Below are 16129 nucleotides of genomic sequence, written 5' to 3'. Positions count from 1 at the left end.
GATTCGTCTTCAGTCTGACTTGGAGGAGGAAATGGTAAAGGAATAGCGTCGGCCTGGCGCAATGGCGAGTCAGCAGGAAGATCAAGCTTCTTTATCAGGGACACCCAACCAAGAGAAAATCCCCTGTTGCATGCCTGCCTGACTTGAAGTTTATAATCCTCTGCGACGTCGGCCATGCCCTGGGCGTAGGCCTTTTCATCGGCCTCTTTAACTTCGGCCTCTTTGGTGGCCAGAGCTTGCTGGAGTTCTTTCTCCGCTTGGGCCTTCTGAGCCTCGGCCTCTCTTTTCTCAGCCTCAGCAACTTTTTTAACGGCCTCAGCAGATTCGGCCTTCTCAAGAGCTAAAGTTTGGGCTTTAGTTGCAGCCTCGGCCTGATCCTCCAGTTTTTCATTTTTGCTTCAAGGGACTTTATCTCTCTCTTCATGGAAGATGCTTCCCTCTTCATATCAACCAATCTTTGACGATTTTCAAAAGATTGCATTGAAAATGAATGGGCGTGCTGAATGGCCTACAGAAAAGCAGAAGTGTTAGATAATACTCTCAGTAAGAAATAGGAGGAAAAATCACAAAGTGCAAACAGAAATACTTACTTGAACGGAGTGTTGGAGCATGAGAGCGTAATTCTCATACTCACTAAGGTCAGCATTTCGATTTAAATCCTTGGGGAGAAGAAGCGCAGTACTGAGGGCGACACCAACATTTATGTCGTCAGCACTTTCACTAGCCATGATGGGCCTGTCCCCCAGAGTTAGTTGAGGAGCCCAGGGGACATCGGGCTTCTTTGAAGCCGAGGTCGTCGCAGACGATGACCTCGCCTTTTTCGATTGTGTAGACCCTAAGGGTTGGCCTTCAGCAGACCTCTTGGTGGAAGTAGAGGCTGATTTTTTGCTTTCTGCCAGTTTTGAAATAGGCAAGGCATCCTCAGCCTCGGCATCTGTAGCCCTGGCCTTGGGCTGAGCCTTTTTAACTCTCTTCGGCTTTGGTGGAGGCATTGATTGGGAAGGTACAGCATCGGCGTCGGTTGGAAGGTCGGCAAGAAGATCTTGAGCGACAGGCCTTGGACGAACCATCTCAGCAGTTTTTATTAGTCTACGTCGGCGTTTTCGTTCAGGAACTGGTATTAAGTAGGGGGCCGAAGTCGATGGAAGATCGACAGGGTCAGATGTAGACTCTTGGTCTGTTCGTGATGTTGAAGCGGTTTGAGTTGTGGCAGTAGGCGGGGAAAGGCTTTTCTTCCTTTTCTTTGGGATGTCGGGTAAAGTGGATTTATATGTAGGGATGAAGTTTAGTAATAGTGGGGCTTTTCGTTTATGGATTGGAAGGCCAAGGAGTTTTTTCAGATCTGTTCCTGGGAAGAAGGATTGACGAAAGTTTTTCAGTGGCTGATGAAGATCTGCAAGACAAGCAAACAGACATTAGAAACAGACAAGTTTTAAAGACTTAAATAAAGAACAACTAAGCGTTGGCACTGGGCTCTTACCCTTGCCCTCTGTAATTGTTCGAGGAAGAGGGTAGAGGTAGACATCTTCATCTGGGCCAAATTCCCAATTTCCCGAAGTAATAAGAAAGTCATCCCCAGCCCCCTTGTTGGAGTCTGGGAGGTCAGCTACGATTTTGTACTCGGTAGACCTCGGCTTAAGGTAATAAACAAAGCCCCTTTCCTTCAGATTGAGGGGGCACATTGTATAACAGTATTGAAGGTCGGCCAGGGTGATCCTAAGATTCTCCTGCCTAGCTAAAGCTATAATACCGTTAATTACCCTGTAGGAGTTGATAGTAAGTTGCATGGGGTTCAGCCTGTAGAAATGAAGAACTTCGCGAAACAAGGGATCAAGTGGAAGCCGAAGTCCACATTCAGTAAAGGCTACAATGGGAAAGGGCATCGTGTGGTCTGTGGGCATGATGGTATCATTATCCCCAGCTAGCTTAAGATGAACATCGGCTGGGATAGAGAATTCCTGCCTAAAGTATTCAAATTTTGTTGGGGGTATTTACCCTATGCCTCCACATACCCATTACGTCGGCCTAAACAAAAAGGAGTGTTTTTCAGAAGATGGGCGTCTTAGAAGGATTGGAAAAACCTCGCCAAAGGCCTAGGGAAGGACTGATTAGGTTTGTTTCGGTTTTTTTCCTAAAATTTGAAGGTTCTACACACAAACCCCAAGCCTAAGAACTATAAAGATCAAGATCGAAGGCACAAATCTGGGGCAGATACAAAAAGAGAAAACAAAGACGGAGTTTCAGATTCAAGACCAGAGGTATAGTTCTCAGAAACAAAAGAAATACCGAAATGAAAAAAATCAAGAACAGTGGCAAGAAAAGTAGTGAAATAGTGCAAATGTTCAAGGTGTAGCCATGATTCAAGACACAAACAGATCCAAGGCTTTGAACAAAAGCAGTAATAGCAATAGGCAGACGAAAGCACATAAAGAGAACTAAGAGTGAAAAGAACAGAATCTTACCAGAACAATTGAAGCCGGGGCAATGTTCGCCGAGCTCAGAAATCGGTTGCAACAGCAAAGAGAGCTTCGCAAGAATGGGAGATTAAGGGTAGTTCCAGAAGAGAGATCGAAGCAATGGCAGATTCGAAGAAGAAAGAACTTTCGGAGAGAGAAAGAGCAAGAGAACAGAATGAAGAAGTGAAGGAAAGATAGAGGCAAAGAAGAGTTTTGTCAAAAATTTGAAACGGCGGCAAAATTAGGGCAATTATTACGCCTGGAGCAACGCACGCGTCAGACGGCGCAGACAAATGACAGACAGCTTTCAGGCGCGTGACGGACATGCTCCAATGAAGACAAAACACGTGAAAGGAACGGTTAGATATGCATGACAGCTCATGCGCGTAGGAGAGTACGTTCTCCAAAGAGAACACGTCGGTTGGAAGTGGATTATCTCGGTTAAACAATTTTTGAGCCATTACTCAGAAAAGAAATGTTGAAATGTCGATATAGGTTCCATCACCTCAGAATGCCGAGGTAATAGAACCTAGGGGGCAGTTGTGGGGATGTATTTTCTTAATACCAACACGTGGCATGGTGACGCCGACGTGTCAGCCGAGGTGCCACGTGTCCTGGTTGGGACGCCGAGATGATCTCGGCAAGGCCGAGGTTAAATCCGAAGATATCGTAATCCGAGATAAACGAATAATGGACAAGAGTCCTAAGACAAAGAGGGGACTTAACCAAGATAAGGATAAAGCTCTTGAGGAGTTTATCTTTATCTCTTAAAGAGTCCAAAGTAAGCACTAAATTGGAGTTCATAGAAGTCATACTTCTAGTAGGACTTGGATTGAGTATATTATAAAAGAGAGGCACCCCCGTGGGTCTAAGGTATGCAATTCATATTCTGAGTATTAAGTTTTTGCACTTGATTATCTTTGAGAGATATACTGACTTGATCGTCGGAGTGCCCCCGGGTGGAAGAACCACCACCGGAGCAGTTTTCTTTCTGTTTCAGGTTGCTGAAGCCATCTATTCTGCCTGTGCTCTCCAGTTGATCACTAAGCAGGCAGTGTGGTCAGATTTTCACCCACACAAGTACAAAGCTGTTCAAGAACCATGGAGGGAGGAGGTTGGAAGCCAGTGATACGCAAGCACGGCGGTGTAGGGAATAAGCATCAAAGTTGGGGTTAGGCATCCACACTGTTTTTGTTGATAATCTACCAGCGTCAATGGAACCAAAAGAGTTGTATACTTTGTTCACCAACTTCGAAGTGGTGCAAGATGTATTCATACCACACAAAAGAAAGAAGATGACGCGATCCAAGTTTGGATTCGTGAGATATAATTGCTCAATTGCAGCAAGCATGGCAGTCTAGAAAGCAAATGGAGTGTGGTGTGATAACAGAGCTTTGAAAGTGAAAGTTACAGAGTTTGCTCGAAGTGCCGACGCACAGAAAAGGCATTTACAGATACCAACTCATAGAAAGGAAATAAGAGGTGCTGGACTGGTTTCTTGGAAGATAAAAGGAAATGACTCTTATGCCCAGGTTATAAGTGGAAAAAGGTCTATCGCTGATGCAACCTTAACTGTAAAAGTATATGAAGTAGGGAATGGATGGTTGTACAATAGTGCAATCGTGCGATTAAAGCCGCTGTGTGGTGAGGTAGATTTCAGACAAGAATTGCAGTATAGATGCATGGAGGATATTGAGGTTCGAGATAGAGGAGGTAGAGACATAGTTCTATCATTTCAATTGGTGGAAAGCATGCGAGCACACCTCAAGCAAATGGAGGTTTGGGTAGAGGAATGGTCTGTATCGGTTACAGAATGGAAACAGGGGATGGTCATTGAACAAGAAAGAGCTGTCTAGTTGAGCTGTTATGGGGTTCCCTTAAACTTATGGAACAACAACACCTTTTTTACAATAGACAGATTATGGGGGGAAGTGATTGGGCTAGATGAGGATACATCCAATATGGATAACTTGATTTGTGGCAAGGTAAGAATAGTCACACAGTGCATGGAATCCATCAACAAAATAATCAATTTGGACTGCAAAGAGGTGCTTTATCCGATAAAAGTTTATGAAGATCAGGTCGTTACTGCGAAGGAGGTAAAGAAGTAATGTATTTGCCATCACCAACATGGTAATAGTGCCAAACAGAACTCGTATAGGGATGTTGATACCCAGACGGCCGAAGTAGAGAGCAAGCAGGAAGATGGTGCTGATGACGTGGAGGCCCAAGCTGGCAATGAGGTAGATAACAATGGCAACATGGTGGCAAGAGTTAGTGACATAAGGAATGATGATTATAATGTCAGGGGAGGGGAGGCTAGCTGTAAGAGCTCGTCTGTAGTGGCCAAAACTGACAGTGGCATGGGGAAAGTAATTTCTGGGGATGAGCTCTATAAATGTTCAAAATGGAGGGAACAGTCCTGTTGAAGATGATTGTAGAATAGAATCTATAACTGAGGCAAACAGAGGAGGAAAGAAATATTTTATTGCTGTGATAATCATAATACTTCACCTGACACAAGCCTTTTATAGGCAAAACCATCAACAGAAACTTACCAAAAAAATAGGAACAGAAAGATAACATGTGCAACAACATGCTGCAACAACCTCCCTAAGACTAGGACAATTCCTAACTTATTAAAAAAAACTGAACAGAGGCATATCTAAAACAAAACAAACTTGACTTGTTCAACACATCCTCACAGTCACATGCTGATGTTGATAACTCTAACACTCTCCCTCAACATCAGCTTCCAAACTCTTTATCATGCCGAGCTGATGACAAAAGCTTTCAAATTTGCTGCCAATTAGACCTTTTGTGAATAAGTCTGCGACTTGGTCTTCTGATTTAATTTGCCTCATCTCAATCTCTTCTTCCAGAACCTTTTCCCTGATAAAATGATAATGCACTTCCACATGTTTTGTTCTTGCATGAAAGACTGGATTCTCCGCCAAACGAACTGCCGACTGGTTGTCACAGTACAATGAAATGGCATAGTCCACTAGTTGATGTAGATCGTTCATCAGCCGTATTAGCCAAGTACTCTCTTGAGCTGCCATTGCTGCTGCTCGGTACTCTGCCTCCGTTGTTGACAGAAATACAGTCGGTTGTCTCTTGCTACACCATGAAATTGCTCCTGATCCAAGCATAAACACATACCCGGTAGTTGATCTACGGGTGTCGTCATCTCCTGCATAATCAGCATCACAGTAGCCAACTAGCTTGCAATCTTCACCTTTCTTGTACAACAGACCACAATCCATTGTATCCTTCACATATCTCAAAATTCGTCGAACTGCATCCAAATGAGGCTTCTTTGGATTTTGCATGTATCGACTCATCACACCAACTGCATAAGAGATATCGGGTCTAGTTAAAGTTAAGTAAAGCAAACTACCCACCAATTGCCGATACCTTGTTGCATCATTCAAGTCTTTGCCATCGTGTGCACACATCTTAGCATTCTGTTCCATCGGTGTTGAGATCGGTTTACATTCGCATCCCAAACTTTTTCAACAAATCTTTGGCATATTTCTGTTGACAGAGAAATATCCCTTCTTGTGTACGATCCACCTCTAGCCCAAGAAAGTGCTTAAGTTGTCCAAGTTCTTTCATCTGGAAACGAACTGACAAGTTCTCCTTCGTTCGACAAATTTCCTCAACATCATCTCCAGTGATGATTAGATCATCTACATATACAAGTACAATAGCTAACTTTCCTCCATTAGCTTTAACAAACAAGCTGGAATCTGCAAGTGTTACTGAATACTCACTTTGAGTTAGAAATTCAGCAATCTTACCATACAATGCCCTGGGTGCTTGTTTCAATCCGTAGAATGCCTTCCGCAACTTACACACATATTCAGGATGACCTTGACTCTGAAAGCCCATCGGTTGATTCATATAGATCTCCCGATCCAACTCTCCATGTAAGAATGCATTCTTCACATCCATCTGCCACAAGTTCCAATCTTTGTTAGCTGCAAGTGCAAGTAAGACTCGTACAGTTGTAAGCTTTGCAACTGGACTAAACGTTTCATCGTAGTCTAGTCCATATTGTTGAGAGAATCCTCGAGCTACCAAACGAGCCTTGTGCCTTTCAATTGATCCATCTGTGCGACGCTTTATCTTATAAACCCATTTGCATGAAATAGGTTCTACATCTCTTGGCTTTGGCATGAGCTCCCAAGTTTGATTTTGTTTTAATGCTGTAATTTCCTCTTCCATAGCTTTATTCCAGTCTGGATTCTAAAATGCTTCTTCAAATGTCTCTGGTTCTTTTGCGTTTGCATCTTCTACTATGGCAGCATTGGCATATTTGGGATTTGGCTTCTTGGTTCTTGCTGATCTTCTAAGTGGAATTGGTGCTTCAGCTTCACTAGGCTCACCTTCTTCGCTTGGTTATCCATGCACACCAGTTTGCCAAGGACTTTGAGTTTCAACATCTCCGATATCACCATCAGCTGCATTTTTAGTTTCACCTAAACTTAATTGGATTTGAGTAGATTGCAACTCATCCTTAAAAACATCTGAATCTGGTAATATCTCTTTTTCTGAGGACCATCATGAAGATGATTCATCAAACACCACATTTCGGGATGTGTAACACTTTCCAGTTGTAGGATCGCAGCATCTCCACCCTTTTCGTTGACTATCGTATCCTACAAAAATACATCTGACAGCCTTCTTGTCCATCTTGCTGCGTAAATGACTAGGTACAAAGACATAGCAAACACAACCAAAGACTCGAAAATAGCTAACTGTAGGCTTTATATTCCACAATTTTTCAAAAGGTGATGAAAAACTTAACCTTTGTTGAGGAAGCCTATTGATTACGAACGTTGCAGTCTTCATTGCTTCTGCCCAAAACCATCCTGGAACATTCTTTGCATGAAGCATACTTCGACAGATTTCTGCTAGGTGCCTGTTCTTTCTTTCTGCTACGCCGTTTTGCTATGGAGTGTTGGCACATGTGAACTGATGGCGTACTCGGCATTCTTGGAGAAAGTAAAGAAACTCATCTGAGGTGTACTCTCCCCCATTGTCAGTACGCAGGCAACAGATTCTTTTATCAACCTCTGCTTCTGTCATTTCCTTGAATTCTTTAAACTTTGAGAAAGTTTCAGATTTTTCTTTCATAAAATACACCCACATGTACCTGGAAAAATCATCAATAAAGGTCACCATGTACTTCCACCCACTGAGCGAGGCTTGCTTAACAGGTCCAAACACATCAGAATGAATTAGCTCTAACGGCCCCTTTGCTTTCCATTTTGACTCTTCATATGGCAACTGATGCGCTTTGCCGTACTGACATCCTGCGCAAATTGTATCTTTTCTTACTTCAAGTTGTGGAAGTCCCTTCAGCATTAACTTTTTCATCATCACAGTTAGTTTGGAGTAACTAACGTGACTTAATCGCATATGCCATAGATCTGCTGTCTCATTCTTTCTGGTCTTGTTTACATATGCAGTTTCTGCAGACATCACATAGACTGACTCTAGTTTTCGTCCTTTTATCACCGGCTCTTCCATAATCTCAAGGTCACGATAAACTTTCACATCTTGAGGACCAAACAGAACAAGATGACCTGAAGATGTTAATTGTGCTACCGAGAGAAGATTCTTCTTCATACCTGGAACGTGATAGACATTTTGAAGCGACACATCATTAGTATTATATTGGGGAGAGATTACCGTATTACCAATGTGAGCTATCGGTAGCTTTGAGTTGTTCGCTGTGACCACCACATGTCTTCCCTTGTACTCCGACAAATCCTGCAGCTTTTCTTTATCACCCGTCATATGATTTGAGCAGCCTGAGTCAATGATCCAATCTTTCTCATAATCAATCTGTTCAGACGTTGTTGCTGTAAAAGCTGATTCTTCTATTGCAGCAAAAGATGCCTGAGCGTCCCACTCATCTTCGCTTTTGGAAGTAGCAGCATTACTTTCCACAAGCCCTTTTTTCGACCAACAATCTTTTGCCATGTGACCCTTCTTCCCGCAATTATAACACTTCCCTTCAAATTTTTTCTTGGTGTCAGGATTCTTCGAATCTCCCTCAACACGGGTGCTCCTTTCACCTTGATTACTTTTTGCCTTGTCCTCATTCTTTTTAGTTCTGCTGACGGTGCACTGTTTGGAATTCCACCTGCCTTTATAAGCATAAAGCGCTTCCTCTTTACCCTTAAGTGAAACCCCTTCCATTTGTTTAGCCAAAGCTTCCTGACCAGCAAGCAAATTCTCAAACTCAACAAGTGATGGTTGTTTTTGCCATCCTTGTACTACTGCAACAAAGCCTCTGAATTCTAGTCTCAAACCATGAATGATTATTCTCTTCACCCTGGTTTCACCAATTTGAGCTTCTGGATCCAACTCGGAAATTTCCCGACATAACAACTTCACCTTGTGAAAGTACTGAGCGATCGTCAAGTCACGCTGTGCTACTGACAGCAACTCGCTCTCTAGAAGTTGGAGCCTTGTGTCATTCTTCTTTGAGAACAACTCGGCAAACGTACTCCAAGCTTCGTGAGGGATTTTGGCATCTCGAACGTGCTCTAGCACATCTTCTTCGACCGTCGTTTTCAAAGCAAACATCGCTTTGCCCGCCTTGATCTTCCATTTTCGCAGTGTACCATTCGCATCCTCAGCCTCCGGTTGATTCATTTTGCTTCCGTTCACAACCTCCCACAAGTCTTGGCCTTGCATGTACGACATCATGCATGTTGACCAAGTATTGTAATTCTGGTTGTTGAGCTTTTGATTCCGCCAATGACTTGAAGATCACCCATCTTACTCTCTCTTTTCCTCACGTGTTTTACTCTCACACACTCTCAACACTCCCTCTTCAACCTGGCTCTGATACCAAATGTAGAACAGAATCTATAACTGAGGCAAACAGAGGAGGAAAGAAATATTTTATTGCTGTGATAATCATAATACTTCACCTGACACAAGCCTTTTATAGGCAAAACCATCAACAGAAACTTACCAAAAAAATAGGAACAGAAAGATAACATGTGCAGCAACATGCTGCAACAACCTCCCTAAGACTAGGACAATTCCTAACTTATTAAAAAAAAACTGAACAGAGGCATATCTAAAACAAAACAAACTTGACTTGTTCAACACATCCTCACAGTCACATGCTGATGTTGATAACTCTAACAATGATATCACTACCCCAGGCTTCATGAAAAGTCTAAGTGGATCTGAATTAATAAGGCCTGGGCTCAATATTGAGGTTATCCTGATTAAAGCCCACGAATTGAAGTGTGTGGAAACCCAAACCCACAGAGCACCTAAAATAAGCAAAATGGGGGCCCAATCCAACTTAGAAGATTTTAAGGGAACTTACTGATAAGTCCCATGTACTAAGTTCAAAACCCAGCTAATCCCAAAACAAAATACTTGTACCAATTAGTCCAATACATTTTTAATTGTTACCAAAAAATCCTTTTTTTTTTTTTAAATTTACAGACACTGTTCACATCTTACTACCGTCGGACTTCCGTCAAACGGTCGCCGGAGACTCGTCGGAATGTTCAACATCACCGGAGACTCGTCGGAATGTTTAAAACATGTTATGAAACTGTAAAATTTTACAGTTCTAAAAAATGTTATAAAACTGCAAAATTTTACAGTTTTAAACCATGATTCATTCCAGCACCAAAAAAAATTTTGAAACTGCAAAATTTTACAATTTTCACCGCCTGTAACTAAAACTCGAAAATTACTTGTTCAGAATTCGAAAATTTTCTCATTACAAATCTGTGTGATATCTGTACAAATCTGAGTCATTACAGATCTGTTTCAATGATATTATAGATCTATTTCATCATCAACAACAACAACCATAGATCAACAACTATCCCAAAAAAAATCTGTAAATAGAGAGAGAAAGAGAGAGAAATTGACAAAGATATATACACAAATCTGTTCAATCTAAGCATAGATCTGAGGATGAGCGTCTTCTTGTTCTTGTTCTTCATCGTCTTCTTGTTCTTGTTCTTCATCGCCTTCTTGTTTGACTTTAGGACTAAGATTAGGGTTAGAGGAGGAGGCGTAAAGAGGGAAGCAAAAAGCAGAGAGAGAGGGGAAAGGACTTTTGGGTGTACTCAAAAAGTTATGGGATTAAATGGTGTCCACATGTTCCACATGGGACCTATGGGTAATTTCCCCAAGATTTTATTTAACCTTGTAGTGAAGAAGAAGCACAAATACGAAATGGTAGAGAGATGAGCATTGAGATCATGGTTACTTCTACAGAATCAAATTTGAAGAGAATTGCTAGTAAGAGGGAGAAAGCACAAGAACCCTCCAGCAAACATCACAAGAAGAAAGGAAGTCTTCATAGGGGGCAAACAATTGCAAGAACTTATTTAAATTTGAAAGAGCTGTGTTTAGGTCAGCGGTGCCAGCCATCTCACTCTCAGTGGCACCTGAATCAAGTCATAGCAAACTGCTACTCAATGAGGCCGAAGCGTCACTCCAAATTGGACGCATCCTTGGTGTGAATTGTGAAGGGAATGACGAAGAAGTTCTTTGCAAATTAATGGATTTGGAAACAAAGTACAAGGAAAAAATGAGAACAAGGGGTGGGGATGCTAGTTAAATAGTAGATCTGGGTGTTTAGGAGCTGAAAAGTGTTTCTTTTAATGAAGTTTTTGTCTTGGAATGTAAGAGGGTTAGGAAGGCCTGAGAAAGGAAGGAAGCTTAGACAAGTGTTTTATGAAAGAAGGATTGATATGGTGCTACTACAAGAAACCAAGAGATTCACAATTGATGAAAAGTTTGTCAGATCAATCTAGGGCAGAGAACAAATGGCTTTCATGGAAGTTGATTCAGCAGGAGTTGCTAGTAGGCTGTTATGCATCTAGAACCCAGAAGTATTTCAACTAGTTGATTGCTGCAGTAGTAGGAACTTTAGAATTTTATTAGGTACTCTTTATAATAGTTTCGATCGTGTGATATTAAATATCTATGGCCCAAATGATGTTGGGAGGAGAAAAGAGGTGTGGGATAACTTGGTTCAATTAAAATTGTTATACAATAAACCTTGGTACTTGGGAGGGGACTTCAATGAGATCAAGAATATATCAAAAAGGAAGGGGTGTTCTAGAGGAGATAAATGTATGAGGGAGTTTAATGAGTTGATTGATAAACTTGAAGTAGCTGATTTACCAATGATGGGAAGAAAATTTACCTAGTGCAATTCTCAGGAGGGGGAGAAGTGGAGTAGAATTGACAGATTTTAACTTAATCCAGAATGGCTACAAATGTTTAACTTTAAGCTTTAGGGACTGCCAAGAAAGATCTCAGATCACTGTCCTATCCTGTTGATGGAGGATGAGAGAGATTAAGGTTCAAAACCATTTAGGTTTCTTAATGCTTGGACCCTACATCCAAAGTTTAGATCTTTTGTAGAGAAGACATGGGGAGAAGCTAATGTGGTGGGTTGGGCTGGTTTCAAGTGTCTACAAAAGCTCAAAATATTAAAACTAGCATTGAAATAGTTGGCTCAAGAAGTCTTTGGCGATGTGGAGCATAAACTTCATCAGGTTGAAGAGAAGATACATGCACTTGACATAAGTGCTGAAGAAAAACCATTATCTGAGGCAGAGCAAGCTAGAAGAAGAGAGGCCAAAGGCATAACTTGGAAACTAAGTAAAATGGTGGAATGGGTCTGGATACAAAAATCTAGAATCAAGTGGTCAACACAAGGAGATAGGAACACAAGATTTTTCCATATTATGGCCAGCTCTAGGAAAACCAGAAACTCTCTGTGCTCAATAATAGTCAATGAGACTGTTAAGGAGGATCCTGTGGAGGTTAGAGCTGTAGTTCAACAACATTTTACTAACCAATTTACTAAATCATGGCATATTAGACCAAGGCTATCTGGACCTTTCTTATCCATTGGGAGCAGAGAAGCTATTGAGCTCTTGGAAGCTGAGTTTTTAGAAGTTGAGATTGAAGTTGCAGTTAAGAGCTGTGAAGGAAACAAAGCACCTAGACCAGATGGGTTTAATCTTATGATGTTTCAAAAGTGTTGGAAGGTTATCAAGGCAAATGTGCTGCAATTCATGAAGGAATTTCATCAAAATGCAAAGTTGGTAAAATGTATCAATAGCTCTTTTGTTGCTTTGATTGCTAAGAATGAGAACCCTTCTGGTTTGAATGAATACAGGCCCATTAGTCTCATTGGCCCTTTGTATAAAATTTTGGCAAAAGTATTAGCAAACAGAATCAAAAAAGTGTTGCATAGAATCATTAGTGTTACACAATTAGCATTCATTGGGGGCAGAAACATCTTAAATGGGGTATTGATAGCCAATGAGATTGTGGATGGCTGGAAGAAGAGTAGAAAGAGTGGTATTGTCCTAAACCTAGACTTTGAAAGGGCTTATGATTCAATCAATTTGAATTTCTTATTTACTATGCTTTCGAATTTTGGTTTTGGAGATAAATGGGTTTGTTGGATGAGGGAGTGTGTCTCATCAGCCAAAGTTTCATTGGGGGCAGAAACATCTTAAATGGGGTATTGATAGCCAATGAGATTGTGGATGGCTGGAAGAAGAGTAGAAAGAGTGGTATTGTCCTAACGCTAGACTTTGAAAGGGCTTATGATTCAATCAATTGGAATTTCTTATTTACTATGCTTTCGAATTTTGGTTTTGGAGATAAATGGGTTTGTTGGATGAGGGAGTGTGTCTCATCAGCCAAAGTTTCTATTTTGGTAAATGGTTCGCCAACCTAAGAATTTAGCCTGCAAAGGGGTCTTAGATAGGGTGACGCACTATCTCCCTTTTTCTTTTTAACATTGTGGTTGAGGGACTAAATATCCTACCACTACAACAAAAAAAGGGTTTTTACGATGCGCAATGCACGCCGTAAAAACCCTTCTACAACGTGAAACGTGCGTCATATTATGACCAGTCATGGAAACTCATTCACTTTCAACGACATGCTTCGTACGCCGTTAAAAACTATTTAACGGCAGATTTTGTGCATCGTTGTTACTTTTTCTACGACATGTTATAGCACGCCGTTAAAAACTATTTAACGACAGATTTTGTGCGTCGTCGTTACTTTTTCTACGACTACTTTTGCACACCGTTAATTGGTGAGACAAATAACGACGCTGATTGCGCGCCGTAAAATATATAATACAACGACTTGCTCAGCCTGCCATAGATAAGTAGAACATACCACAACATATACGGAATGTTGTGGAATATTTCATATAATGACCTAATTTGCTTGCCGTAGAATGTGCATTTTTTTTTTAAATTCAACAGATTCTCTATATGACCTATTTTGTACAATCTAATATTACAAACAAGCTTCACAAAGTATGACACAATTCTATTCTGTGAAGCTGATTGGGGGGAGGTAAACAATATAAAGAGGATTTTGAGATGTTTTGAAGCGTTGTCAGGTCTAAAAATTAACTACCACAAGAGTATGGTGTGTGGAGTTGGGATAACAGATGAAATATCCAAGGAATTTGCTGAGAAGCTGAACTGTCTACATCAAAGTTTGCCCCTAAAGTACTTAGGACTCCCTCTGGGTGCAAGTCCAAGGAGAAAGAGGGCCTGGCAGCCAGTGTTAGACAAATGCAAACAAAGACTTGCTTCTTGGAAGAGAAGATTCCTTTCTTTTGCTGGTAGGGTGACTTTGATAAAATCTGTGTTGTCTAGCTTACCAATTTACTATTTATCTTTGTTCAAGATGCCAGTAGGGATTGCTAACGAATTTGTGTCAATTCAATCCAATTTTCTATGGGGTGGGGATGGCCTTAGAAGAAAAATACATTTGGTCAAATGGAAAGACATTTCAAAAAGCAAACAATAGAGGGGTTTAGGTGTCAAAAGGATTACATTTATGAATGATTGCCTCCTATTGAAATGGTGCTGGAGGTTTGGAGTTGAACCAAATGCTATGTGGAAACAGGTAATAAAAAACAAAAACAATCAAGTAGGTGTTGGGTGGTCTCCAGAACCTGTTGATAATCTGAGGCAATCAAGTATCTGGCTGATATTTTGGGTGTTGCTAGTGTGATGCCCCACAATTTAAGGACATCATAATAAGAATTAAAACTTAAAATCAATTTTATTAATTAAGAATCCTCATCAATGTTGCCACCAAATTTACCATCATTCATTAATTAACAACACAAAAACTAAAAGTTCTTAAATTACAACTCCAGTCAAACTTAAAACTTTGTCTTAGTACACAAATATGAAAAGAAACTAGAGAAAAACTAGAAAACTCAGAAAAATGGTTCATGGAACTTTGGCACGCTTCAAGCTAACCAGGGCTAAATGTTGCCTTCCAACACCTCGATGTTTCCTTTAGTTTCTTCGGTGTACCTAGCATGAAACGCCAAGGCAACGAGAATGCCAATGAGCGACGAGCTCAATAAGATACTACAACCCGAAAATACCCACCCCGATAATAATACTCACAAATAATAAATATTGTGTAATAACAGAATAATAAGTAGCATTTAATAAGCATAACAGAAATGCCAACAGTCAAAATAATAACAATAGATAAATAAATAAATAAATAAAAATGGCAAACGGAAATAGTGATTTATCATAAGGAAATTGCACACTTTTCTTTTTAAAGTCACATAGATTTAGTTTAACAGGTAAGTTTAAGTAACTCTCCGCGGAGCACTATTTCCACTCAACCGCTAAACAATGGCCACAGGCAATTCTGACTTCCCCTTGGTCAAATATTCAAATGTTACTTGCTGTAACTACCAAAGATGCCCACGTACCAAGGTTACGTACCTGAGTCGTGACATCACGGTCTGCCCCAAGGGAACGGTCTATGTTGTGACACCTGCACCACCAACCTTATATCGCCTACACCGATAAGAGCCGAAATACCTTCTCGTGCCATGTTAGGGTTCCTAACTCACTTGTGTAAGATTCTAAACCGGACTCACCCCATCACTTTTAAATTTTATATGTATCATCAGTTCAATTTCGTGTTTCTTTACTTCGTTGAATTCACATTTTTATGCATGTGTGAGTTTTAGTTCGAGAACCATAGTGACATAAATTTTATATAGCACAACACAATCATATATGGCAACCAAAAATAAATGTGATAGAATGTCTTAGGAATCATCACAAGATTTCTTAAGAATTCACACACTTCTTCTTTCAGCACTATATGATCAGACAAAAAAATATGAAACCCATACCAAATGAAGTTCAACCATTATAATATTTTAACTGGTGCTAGTTCATCGAGTTAGGAAAATCTTTTGAGAAGAATACCAGGGCTGAAAATGATTTTAAAATGGAGAAATAATTTTTGGAAGAAAACTAGTTTTCTGGACAGTGAGTTACTTTAACCTCCAGCACAGGTATTCTGTGTTTGAAAAATAAAAAGGGTCCTCAAACGGTGTCGAAAAGAGGCATGGTCTGAACGGTTTGCTAAATTTTTGAGTTTATAACATATTTCCAGTAGAGTGTGAAGACTGAAAACCAGTCGAAGATGGTCAAATAATTTTTATAAGGAAACTGGACAGATTCAGTCACGGTTTGGAAAAATTGGCGTTTCTCTCTCAATACTTAATAAAAAATTATGAAACCAGTGGCGCTTGAAAGGTAACTTAAAAATATAACTTTTTCGACTTGAATCAC

At 40.5% G+C, this 16129-nt stretch overlaps 1 pseudogene; it reads right to left on the bottom strand.

The window, feature by feature from the left end:
* Positions 1-5185: 5185 nt before the first annotated feature.
* LOC145823683 (secreted RxLR effector protein 161 pseudogene) lies at positions 5186-5932 on the bottom strand (annotated as a pseudogene).
* Between the last annotated feature and the right edge of the window lie 10197 nt (positions 5933-16129).

Source organism: Camellia sinensis, chromosome 4 (genome assembly GCF_055761805.1).
Source record: "Camellia sinensis isolate YWXY chromosome 4, ASM5576180v1, whole genome shotgun sequence".
In the NCBI taxonomy this organism is placed as follows: domain Eukaryota; kingdom Viridiplantae; phylum Streptophyta; class Magnoliopsida; order Ericales; family Theaceae; genus Camellia; species Camellia sinensis.
Note: the sequence above shows the minus strand (reverse complement) of the source record. Positions and strands in the feature narration are given on the sequence as shown.